General features: G+C 35.2%; 1 protein-coding gene across 1 annotated transcript in view; it reads left to right on the plus strand.

Annotated features, from left to right (window-relative positions):
* LOC106054831 (zinc finger protein GLI4-like) overlaps positions 1 to 12,402 on the plus strand; it is a 136,868-nt gene continuing 124,466 nt past the window's right edge. Inside the window, exon 1 of the mRNA XM_056004516.1 lies at positions 1 to 614. The gene's annotated coding sequence lies outside the window, so the exon portion shown is untranslated. The remainder of the gene's footprint in view (positions 615 to 12,402) is intronic.

The raw sequence follows: 12,402 nt of genomic DNA on the forward strand, positions 1-12,402 counted from the left end.
TAAGCCTGGAAATAAAAACAGTTGGGAAGATTTAAAACTCTATTCAAAAGAACGTGTTTGCGCGCCTGTGCATATGTGTGCGTGGGCCAGCGGGAAAGGTGGGGAAGATGCTGGAATCTGGGAAGCTTCGCCATGCGTATGTCTGAACGAGTGTGTGCCGGCATCCAGCTATCTTAGTGGTTCATGGCCTCCTCTATTTTTTGTTTGCTAATGTAGGACTACAATGTAAAAGAAAAAAAAAAGAATAGGATTAAGAAAAAAAAAATCTAGATCTATACTTATGAGAGAGGAAGAGAGAGAGAGAGAGAGAAGGATGACACTGTAGTATCTGAACGAGTTGGCTTAGGGGGGAAAAAATTCCTAGCGACAAACTGTACGGCGTCTCAGCCGTTGAAACATAATTCTACGCTCGGGTAGTGAGTCTGTGTTTGGGGGGAGGGGTCACAACGAGAGTGCGAGAGAGAGGGGGGAAAGAGAAGAAAAAAAAAAAAGAATACGAAAGGGGGGAAAACGGAAGGTGGAAAAAAAAAAGAGTTAAGAAACAGAAGGAGAGCAGTGCTTTTATTGACCTCCAAACATTGCATCGGATAACTGTAGTGTGTAGTTCTGTTGAGGTAGGTGTGATCATTGTGGCCTAGTTAACTAACTTGCCTGTGTGTCGGGTGTGTTGCATGACATTAACAACTCTATTTTGTTCCGCACTTGTCTAAACATTCAGAATACACTCCCCTTAGTATACAAAGTTTGCTTGCCTATAGGAATAGAATGCGATGTAATATAATATAATAGACCTGGGCTTATATATCTAATACCCTACATGTCCAACTATGCATGGATCTAGTTTTCGGTACCTTTTACTCGAATTCACGAAATGTGCATTTAAAATCTCATGCATAGTACCAACTGTCCAACTACTAGGGTGTGTGTTTTTGTTATTGACAAGGTATTATGCATTTAAAATTTAAATCCACATGTTATTGTAACCCGAGTCTGGTCGCTCTGGGTGAAGTTTAAAATATCAATCTAAATTTAAATGTATTAACTATATATATTTACTATACTTTTAATTATTGTTAATGAATATATAGTGACAATACACGATCCAGATGGTTTTAGGATATATACTTTGAATTATGCAGATAAAAGAAGCCTCACGGTATTGTTAATTAAATCTAGATCTCACAAATCTTCCCCTTTCTTAGCTGACAGTATTTCCCCGTGCCTCTGGTCTACACATAATGTACCCATCTCACATGTCCACTGTTTCGTCCGCCTTGTTTTGTAATCGACTAGATCTAAATCTGCTTATAATGATATTAATGTTATAGATCTACATTTTGGTTCCATTTCACAGTTGCTATGTAACAAATCGCGTTATAAAATATAAAGTACACGGCCCTTCATATTTTCCAAGGAGACACCAAATTGTTGAAATTAAAATATTAAAAAACAACTTTTAAAAAAAATTATTGATATTAAAATCAATAAAAATTCTTTATTCACAAAAAAAAAACACAAAAAAAAACAACAACGCAAATATTACAAATACAATCGTAATTAATTATTTACGATTAATATTATATTAAAAATATGAAGTATAAGTAGGACTAATTCATATATAGCCTCAAATTTGTATTGCTTTTAAACGTAATTGTGAATTTATTGGATTAGTTCTATGTGTTATTGGCCTTTTCCCATACCTTTCTGAGGGCCTAAACAATGAGCATGAAATACCCGTGGTCACCTGGAATCAATTTGTCTATCTATGTCAAATAAACAGTATTTATATAGCTTATATTCATACATTCGACTATTATTTATTTCAAATTAAAAATCATGCACTACTATTAAAACATTATTAATTTCTTTTATCTTTACATTTTTAATGTACAAAAATAAATAGTACATGAATTAATACACACACAGAGAAACGCTTAGTTGATAAGTCTCATAAATAAACAATTCAATTCTTCAATTCATCCCTCTGTCGTTAAACTACTATATTTAGGGCCGGACAAAGTGTTCAGCCGTTGATAAAAAAAAATTGATGACCATTGAGTATGTTAGACAGTCAATGTACTACTCTGTTTGTAGCTGTAGATCTAATAATCAGACACAGACTTCTTTTCAGTTTAAGCTCACCATAAGAACTGTCGTTTCGTTGGTCCAAGGTTCGAATCTACCCGACACCATCCCCCGGCAGTCCTACAGGAGATTCGGGTTAGGTTATAGAAATAATCTTTAATTCTGAAGGAACATCCGAAACATGTCATCTATAAACAAATCTAAAAACTGGTTAGATAAGCCATCTAGAAGTTGATTACACAGTGTGGATAATAGTATTTACATACATGTGTGCTCGTGCGTGTGTTGTACGTTGTTCACACAAGGGCCCGATTGTCTACAACAAAAAAAGGTGATGCTTTCTTTCTTTATTTACAAAAAAAAAAGGTCTACGCCCAGTAACACGAAATAAAATGTCCTAACAACTAGAATCTCGCCTTTTGTCACCTTCTTGTGTGCATTCCGGACATTACTTTTTAATTTTCATAAATTAACATAATCCCCCCTTCAGTCATCTGGCAGACTTGAGACAGACATTGTACGTCAGTGAGGCTGTGCTGGCGTGTCTTGTGCAATTATGTTTTCATGTAGTCAACACTCTCTAATCTTACCAACAAAAAACTAAACGGACGAATGAAGAAAAAAAAAACCACCTTCTAGTGCGAAGTGAAACGCATACCTCAGAAACAACACAGGGAAACAAGAGTTTAAAAAATGTCAGCTTTAAATCCTTTTACAAAATAGAAATATTGGGATATTATTTAATAGATCTGTTAAAAACAGATGAGGTACAGATATATGCTTCTATGAATGGTTATTTACGCGGCCTATTTGAAAATATATTCATAGTGTACAATACTAACTAGGTTAAGACTACATTGAATTTTAAACTTTACAAGCAAAATATGTAAAAGGATTTATATTCGAAACAAAGCTTATTTAATGGAAAAGAACTGCACTTTTACAGCCATATCTCTCAACACTGCAAGATTTATGTCCTCTTTTCTATATCAAACATCAATTAATTACCACGAAATAAATTAGTTGGTTATTGTTTTGACTGATTCATGTTTTGTTAGACATAATGAATAATTGTGCAAAGTTTCAACTTTATCGAGAATGGGAATTGGGAGAAAAAACGTGTACAAAATTTGTAGCAGACAGACAGAGAAACGGGCGGAATGAGTTATTATATGCTTTATAATAATGACAGAATAATAATATTTAGGAAAAATTGAAAGTACAATTTAACATGGGTCTTGCGGTGCGTTAAAAAAATAATTGAAATAACATTAAAAGTTGATTCACTGAGCAGAAAGACTCTTAAAGAATGTAGAGTCTAGTCTAATTAGAAATCAATGAATAAACTCTTAATAAAGAATTACAAAATGTAATGTAACATTGCGTCACGGTTTAACGTAGAAATGTAATAGAATTAATTTAAACTTAAACGTTAACACTAAAATATTCAATCGGCCAATTTAAAGGAGTGGATTTAGACTTCCTACTGCACTAAACTATTTGAGATTTAGACCTAATACTGCCCTAAACTATTTGAGATTAAGACCTAATACTGCCCTAAACTATTTGAGATTTAGACTTAATACTGCCCTAAACTATTTGAGATTTAGACCTAATACTGCCCTAAACTATTTGAGATTTAGACTTCATACTGCCCTAAACTATTTGAGATTTAGACCTAATACTGCCCTAAACTATTTGAGATTTAGATCTAATACTGCCCTAAATTATTTGACATTTAAACTTAATACTGCCCTAAACTATTTGAGATTTAGATCTAATACTGCCCTAAATTATTTGACATTTAAACTTAATACTGCCCTAAACTATTTGAGATTTAGATCTAATACTGCCCTAAACTATTTGAGCCCTTTATAAGTTCAGATATTAAAAGCCAGTACCAAATTTAATTTTCGTATTCCTAGAGGGTTTAACTACTTTATAGTTAAGAAATGCATAGTATGGTGAAATAATACATCTTAAACTTAAATCTTTGTTATTAGTAACGAAATCACTCAGACAAATTTTGGGGGCTTTAAGCTAAGCTTGTATAGCTTATACATTAATCCTGTACTGTCTTGGTAGAGGAGAGAGAGAGAGAGAAACTTTCAAATATAGATCTACCATTTAAATGAATAAAGTTGAAATGTTTTACATCTATAAATAATTCAAGTATATTACCTTTAATCCAATAATATTTACCTTAACTAACAAAAACAAAATTAACACCAACTACAACTGAACACAATAGATAAACTACGAGGTAACATGGAGACATGTACACATCTCTTTAAAAAAAACTGCTCTACGTATAATTTTTCTTTATTAGAATTTCAAATGATATACACAATAGTAACAATACATTTTATATATTATACACAGAGAGGGGGACTGCAGAGGCGGCCTTATGATGTGGCGAGTGGGTCAGCTACAATCGTTATCAACTCAGCGTGTAAAATTCAATTGTTCTAATAGATTTATATTATGATATAGATCCAAATGACATAATTATTATTTAAGTGTTGGAAATGTCTAAGGCCAGGGCCCCCCATTAGAAATAAAGTTAGGCACCGCCATTGCAGCTAATAAATCTTTTTTTTTTTACTAGCTGTTTGTGTTCGCGAAATAGTTTTGATACAATTTATCCTCCTATTGTTAGAATATAGATCTAGCTCTGTTCATTAGAAGAAGAAAATAATAAGATTTGTAGACTATAGACTATAGATTTTCTAATGAATTTCGATTTTAATTTGAGACGAAGAGTGTGAATAATGGCAAACGTCTAAATTAATTAAAAGTTTGCATTTCAATGAATGTTCTGTGCTCAGACATATATATATATATATAGATAGATAGATCTAGATCTAGTAATTAAACATCGAAAATAAGAGTACTGTCGTCTCATAATTATTATTTTGCAAATTTTAGATACATAATCTAGAAAGATCTAGGTAATCAATCTATTTAAATGTACATAAGATGATTAAAATCAACAGACGTGAATTATTTCGATCTAGGATTTTCGAAACACTATTTCAGTGGAAACTAACAGGAATCTTATGATTTAGGATTGTACATTTAAATAGATTAATTACTAATATTTTTCAAGGTAAGTTATGGATCTAGAAATTGCAAAATAATAATTATGAGACGACAGTGCTCTTATTTTTCATCAAAATCTAGAGGTATCACAAAGTCTTTACTCACAAAAACGACTGGGAAAATTGAGGAAAATGTTGGTGTTACAATTGGAGGAGTGCGAGGCCCCCCCCCCCTTATCAATATTATGGGTTTCTTTTCGTGATTAGATTTGACATTGTAACAATAAATGTATATGTCAGTCCTCGAGCTTAATGACGCCTTGCTCAAATTACTTTCATTCATTCAAAGGTATTCACACTGTTGTAAACTAGATCTAGATTGTTAATTCGTAATGATACATCGTCTTCAGACTTAAACCAATTAAATTGGGGGAGAGATTTTTACATCTCCTACATCAGTGGCATAAAGTTTCCTATTAAAAAAATATTTAGTTATCGTATGTATAAGGACTTCGTTTATGCGAGCACCGCTTGGGAAGATTCTGCCTTGTGTGCTTTAAAAAATTCGTGAAAAGCAAAATTTTGCAATGTTAATGAACAATAGGTACGTCGATTAGTTGAAACCCGAATTGATGGATCCCATTGGGTAATCAGATTTTAATAACTAAAGTTTTGTTGTATTTTTAATGACGAAATATTATTTAAAAAAACAACGAACTAGTTCAATACAGCGTTTCAACCAACCGTTGGTCTTCAGTGTCCACTTGACATCGTTGGAAAGCAGACCTCTTATGATATTCATTCCAATTTATTGCTTCACTAGGGACAAAATATGTTAAAGTGTCATAAGTAATTTTGTACTTTAAAAATTTCTTTTTGTTTGTTCTATGACTTTAAGACGTGTCTTACGAACTAAAGCTTATTGGATCTTAGGTTCTAGCCCAAAACATCTGCACTGCAGAACGGTTGGAGGGGGAAGTAGGCAGGGTTCGAACTCGCTCTCGGAGCCATCGTGACGACAGTCCTGAGTGCGAATCCATTACAAAACATATAAAACACATACTTAAGAAACAATAAAAAAAAATATATTGAAGTTATTTTTCAGTAAATACTTGTTGAACTTGAAATATTTTGTTATTTTAAGTTTAACATTATCTTAAAATACACATTTTAAAATGTATGATCAATGTAGGATATCAATTATCAAGCCGTTATTGAAACTTTATATGAAGTATATTCATGTAATCGCGTGTGTTCATCCTTTACGACCCTCTGGTTACTATACTGTTAACTGATTCTAAAAGTAAACGGGAATAATCCAATGGGTCTTGCAGCCTTTACAGCAACCTTTGACCTCTTAGCGTGACGTAGGAGTATTGGAGACTGTTTGTGACACGGTCACACTTGATGCTTTGATTTCCCATCGTCGCATTGTATCCGCCCCGACTGGCTTGAATGAACGCGATACTGTAGTCTGAATGCACGTCTGGCGGTGGTGGCAGCGGTAGGTGGAGGGAAGGGGCATGGCGGGTTGCAGGGGAGAGTAGGAGAGTGTGTGGTAGAGGGAGGATTCCCGCTTGACCGCGCCCGTACTGGGGCGCTGATGTTCCCAACAGTGCCCATTTGCTTAACACAATTACAAAGATTAAGGCGTGTTCAACAAAACTACAAGACAGTGTCTATAAGCTAAACAAAACTTCAAGACAGTGTCTGTGAGCTAAACAAAACTACAAGACAGTTTCCATGAGCTAAACAAAACTACAAGACAGTGACTATGAGCTAAACAAAACTACAAGACAGTGTCCATGAGCTAAACAAAACTACAAGACAGTTTCCATGAGCTAAACAAAACTACAAGACAGTGACTATGAGCTAAACAAAACTACAAGACAGTGTCTGTGAGCTAAACAAAACTACAAGACAGTGTCTATGAGCTAAAAAAAGTACAAGACAGTTTCTGTGAGCTAAAAAAAAAACTACAAGACATTATCTGTGAGCTAAACAAAACTACAAAACAGTGTCGGTGGCTGAGTGGTAAAGTGTTTGTCTTCCGAACAGAGATGTCTCGAATTCGAATCCTGGTGAAGGATCTTAAATCTCGGGGTCTTTAGGTCGCCTCAGAGTCCATCCAGCTCTAATGGCTACTTGGCATTAGTTGGGAAAAGGTATAGGCGGTTGGTCGTTGTGCTGACCTCATGACAGCCTAACCGCGGGCTACCAAAACAGATGACCTTTACATCTGCCCATTGATCGCAAGATCTGAAAGGGTAACTTTTTTTTGTAAATTGAGATATATAACCGTAAACGCGGAGTTCTTCCCTTGAAATAAGCTTTGTTTTTATTGGTAGTTTTTATAGTTTTTTTTTTTTTATTTTTCTTGTTTTATACATGAAGTCCAGTCTTCATTTCGGCTGTTAAATGTAAATTTTTAGAAAGTATGAGGAAAAGATTTTTTCTCCATCAAATTAAATCCATGTTGAACTTATAGACTAGACAATATAACTAGACAATATAACTAGACAATATAACGAAATTCATCATCGTTGACGTCAGATGTTGATTTGTGACTTTCGGCAATAGGTAAAATAATAAAAAAAACAAACATTTTGTAATTACCGTTATTAAAAAAAATATTCCAGGATTAAAAAAAAAAAAGAGAGAGAAATATGGAAATATTTATTCCAGAAATTTGAAATGACAAATCTAGAAGGTGAGGATAAAACTTTTTCTATTTTCTCTCTAAAGTAGTTCTCTGTGTATTTCTCTGAGTATTTTGTTTTACTTATGTCAGCTGTGTCTGTCTGGTACAAATTTTGAACACGTTATTCCTCCCACTTCACAGTCTCGGATCAGGTTGAAACTTTGCTCTATTATAAATGGTTTCTAACAAAACATGAATGAATTTTTTAAAATGCCATTAATTAATTAAATATTGGTAAATAATTAATTTTGTTTGATATCGAATAAGGGAAATAGATCTTCAGTGTTGATGTACCGTATGTGTGTTTGTAAATGTGGAGTTCTTCCTCTTTTTTAAGCTTTTTTTTTTTAAATTATTTTTAACTTTTGCTTGTATAGTATTATAATTATAGACATACTGGTCTTGCGGTATGCAGTCTGCTCTGTTTCTCCTCTCCTCCCTTTTCATTTTCATCTGCCTTCCTGCGGGAGGTTTTGGCTTGGATATAATATAAAGGAACCTCTGAAACATGTAAATCAAACAAACTCTGTTTCTTCAGTAAAGCTGTCCGCCTTTCAACAACCCCTCTTATGGCCAGTGTATCCTAGTATATGGTACATCTACTTGGAGCGGCCCGCTTTAAAAATCGCTCTCCCAACCACACTCACTCCTGGCCAATAAACTCTATATCACTTTTATCTACTCCCCCCCCCCCCCCCCATTTTTTTTTTGTTCCTTTCCTCCAACACTTGAATGTTAGATCTGTGACCAGCTTCTTGTTGGCTCGCTTTGTAACGCTACCTGTCCCTAGCACTTTTTGTGTCAGAATTCGATTACCAATATCATTTATTTGACCCCCCCCCTCTCTTTCCTCACACACACCCTCCAGGTCTTAGAAAATAGTCCTACATATAATATGAATATTCTTCGAAATGTTAGCTTTTTATCGAAATAGTTGAAAGTCTCTCTGATACTATCAAACAACATCTATTTCTTAATCAAGTTTTGAAATCATGTTATGATCGAGGTTCTCAATTCCATTTCAACTTTTATGTGGATATTGGTTTTAAAATGAACGAAAGAGATCTGGGTTTATTATTGTGATAAGATAACTACATCTAGGTTGAAATAATCAAAAGATCTTTGGCTTATATGTATGCTATAATGTAAATTAAACACGTTTGCAGTAAAGCTGCGCTTTTTAAAATTGATATTTGATGTTGATCTTGATTTCAAACGTTTAAATAATAGATCTTATCTTATAGAATACATACGTTACTTCAAAATCTAATGAGTGACGCACTTGTATATGCTCAGGTCTCAGAATTTATTGTATCTAATAATTAACAGTCATTCCTTCACAGGTCACAATAAACTATGAAAATCCATTATTCCCAGTCTGACATTTTCCAATAGTTTATTATAATCGCATACATTGTAAGAACACCAGGAACACGGCATTGCCTTTATAATGCTCTAGTGTAGCTATAAATAGCAACAAAGGGAGAGAAGCTCAGCTTTTTTTTTTCATTACAACTAAAAAAAAAAAAGGAACTCTAACCTATATAAATCTATCAGAAACAACGATTTAAAAAAAAAATCTTACATTTTATCTTTTGTTTACATATGTCTGGGGTCTTTAGTTTACATACATCTGAATGTTTACTGGCTAAAAAGGACACGTCCATGAGGAGGTCCAAGAAATGTGCTTCCTCTGCTAGCCCACAGCCATCCCCCAATCGCCCTATCTAGACATCCGCGGGGTAAAAGGAAAACAAAAAGTTTACCTTGATGCTCTACTGTACACCAGGGATCGAGCAAGAGGTTTTAGAACCAATTCAAGCAGTGTCAGTAAAACACGATAAAATAGCTAACGATTGTTCTTATAGTGCCATGTAGCGGTTTGCTTAAAGCTAGATTAAGTATTATTTTCACTAGGTAGATCTAGAACTTTAACAAGCGTTTTCATACCGCCGTAAAGAGTTTTAAAAAACGTGGCGACGAGCTATTAGTCTAAACTGCCCACAGGTAGCGAAGTGGCAGGTCAGTGTACGGCCCTTCTAAACCCCAATAGAAAGAAAACTATATGGAGAGCTCCCTGATTTTGGAAACCACTGTGCAGTTCATCTCACATATTGGTCTAGTCATCTGAACGCTCCAACAGTTCATCTCTTATTTTGGTCTAGTCACCTGAACGCTCCAACAGTTCATCTCATATATTGGTCTAGTCATCTGAACGCTCCAACAGTTCATCTCATATTTTGGTCTAGTCACCTGAACGCTCCAACAGTTCATCTCATATATTGGTCTAGTCATCTGAACGCTCCAACAGTTCATCTCATATTTTGGTCTAGTAACCTGAACGCTCCAACAGTTCATCTCATGTATTGGTCTAGTCACCTGAACGCTCCAACAGTTCATCTCATATTTTGGTCTAGTCACCTGAACGCTCCAACAGTTCATCTCATGTATTGGTCTAGTCACCTGAACGCTCCAACAGTTCCTCTCATATATTGGTCTAGTCATCTCAACGCTCCAACAATTCATCTCATATATTGGTCTAGTCATCTCAACGCTCCAACAATTCATCTCATATATTGGTCTAGTCACCTGAACGCTCCAACAGTTCATCTCACATATTGGTCTAGTCATCTGAACGTTCCTGCAGTTCATCTCATCTTTTGGTCTAGTCACCTGAACGCTCCAACAGTTCATCTCATATTTTGGTCTAGTCACCTGAACGCTCCAACAATTCATCTCATATATTGGTCTAGTCACCTGAACACTCCAACAGTTCCTCTCATATATTGGTCTAGTCATCTGAACGTTCCTGCAGTTCATCTCATCTTTTGGTCTAGTCACCTGAACGCTCCAACAGTTCATCTCATGTATTGGTCTAGTCACCTGAACGCTCCAACAGTTCATCTCATATATTGGTCTAGTCACCTGAACGCTCCAACAGTTCATCTCACATATTGTTCTAGTCATCTGAACGCTCCAACAGTTCATCTCATCTTTTGGTCTAGTCACCTGAAGGCTCCTACATAAAAATGAGTACGATAAAGAAGAAAAAGAAGGGCTACATCTCACCAGTTCGCTTTCTCTTCTTTTCCTATTTTATTAAAATTTTATTTCTTAACGCGCCTGAACGGCTCTTTTACAAAATCAAATCTAAACAAAAAAGCAGATAACCGTGATAAAATGTAGCATGAAAATGTCCATCACTTTTCCGTTGAGATCTAGAGATCTATACTTGTCATGAAAATCTCCATCACTTTCCGTTGAGATCTAGAGATCTATACTTGTCATGAAAATCTCCATCACTTTTCCGTTGAGATCTAGAGATCTATACTTGTCATGTATACTTGTCACTACCAAATATTGTCATTTTAAAATCATCACTTGCATACATAAACGTTGAATGTCCCCGAAACGTTCCCTGCGATTATTAAAAGTCAACAAACAAAATCATTCTCTGGTCCCTCAACACTTCGGACTTGTATCAAGAATTGTTTGTATATGCAGCAACAGGCCCAGACTTATGGAGAAGGAGGGGGTATTACTTTATGTAGTTCTGCAGCTCAGAATGCAGAAAGTCGCTGGGGGGAGTTGACAGCATTTCCCCAAACGTCATTTCTGCAAGAGCGGGACCTAACGCGCCCTCTCTCCCTATATAATTCATCCTAATGGAACAAAACCATTCATCACAACGTGAACACTCAATTTGTTCCGTCCAGGCAACACTCACTGTCCACTCACTGGAGAAAAGAATCCTGGTGATGATATTGAGAAGCTTGGTTGTCACCAGCCCCTCGGCCTAGACCACAGTCCAGTGTTCCAACAAATTTATTTTGTTTTTTATGAATACAATTAAAATACAAAAGAGAGTGGGGAGGGTTAATCTGTAAATCCCGAAATAAGTTTATATCTTTATATCAATGTATGATAATTAAAAAAAAAAGAGCCCTATGTTAGAAATGATACAAACCTCAAAGAAATGATCAATACCAGACCACAACTCATTCTGTGAACATATTTCTATCGGCGTATTTTTACATTGTTTGTGTGTTTTGTGTTTGTATGTATGTGTTTGAACTGAAAGAAGATTAGGTACTCACCCCTTTCCCCGCCACCACCTGTCGTTCCTCCCTATTCTCTACCCCCCCCCCCCCATTTTGCCCTTTCTTCACAGCGTCTTTTCAAGCAACATTTCCTACAGATGAATCTTCCTGTTTCAGTGCATTCATCAAAAGAAGCCCAGCAGACGATGGCTCCATTTCTTTCCCGCCTTTCTCTCCCTAACCTTTACCTTCCGTCCTGCTTGCAGGTTCATGATTTGAATGCAAAGTAACTGGAAATATAAAGGATGAAGTTTTAGTGTACACTTGAAGACCTTTAAAAATAGAATGTAGCGTTTACATTTGTTACGTTTCCTTATGACAAATAGATGCACATGGCTACATTTTATATACATTTTTATGAGCTTCAATATTTTTGAAAAATATTTTAGTGTTTATGTTTATGTTTGAAAAAAATTGTACTTGTTGATGATATCAATGCTGTTCTCTGGATAATGACAAAGCTTATATCAATTGA

Source organism: Biomphalaria glabrata, chromosome 11 (assembly GCF_947242115.1).
Source record: "Biomphalaria glabrata chromosome 11, xgBioGlab47.1, whole genome shotgun sequence".
NCBI classification, from domain to species: domain Eukaryota; kingdom Metazoa; phylum Mollusca; class Gastropoda; family Planorbidae; genus Biomphalaria; species Biomphalaria glabrata.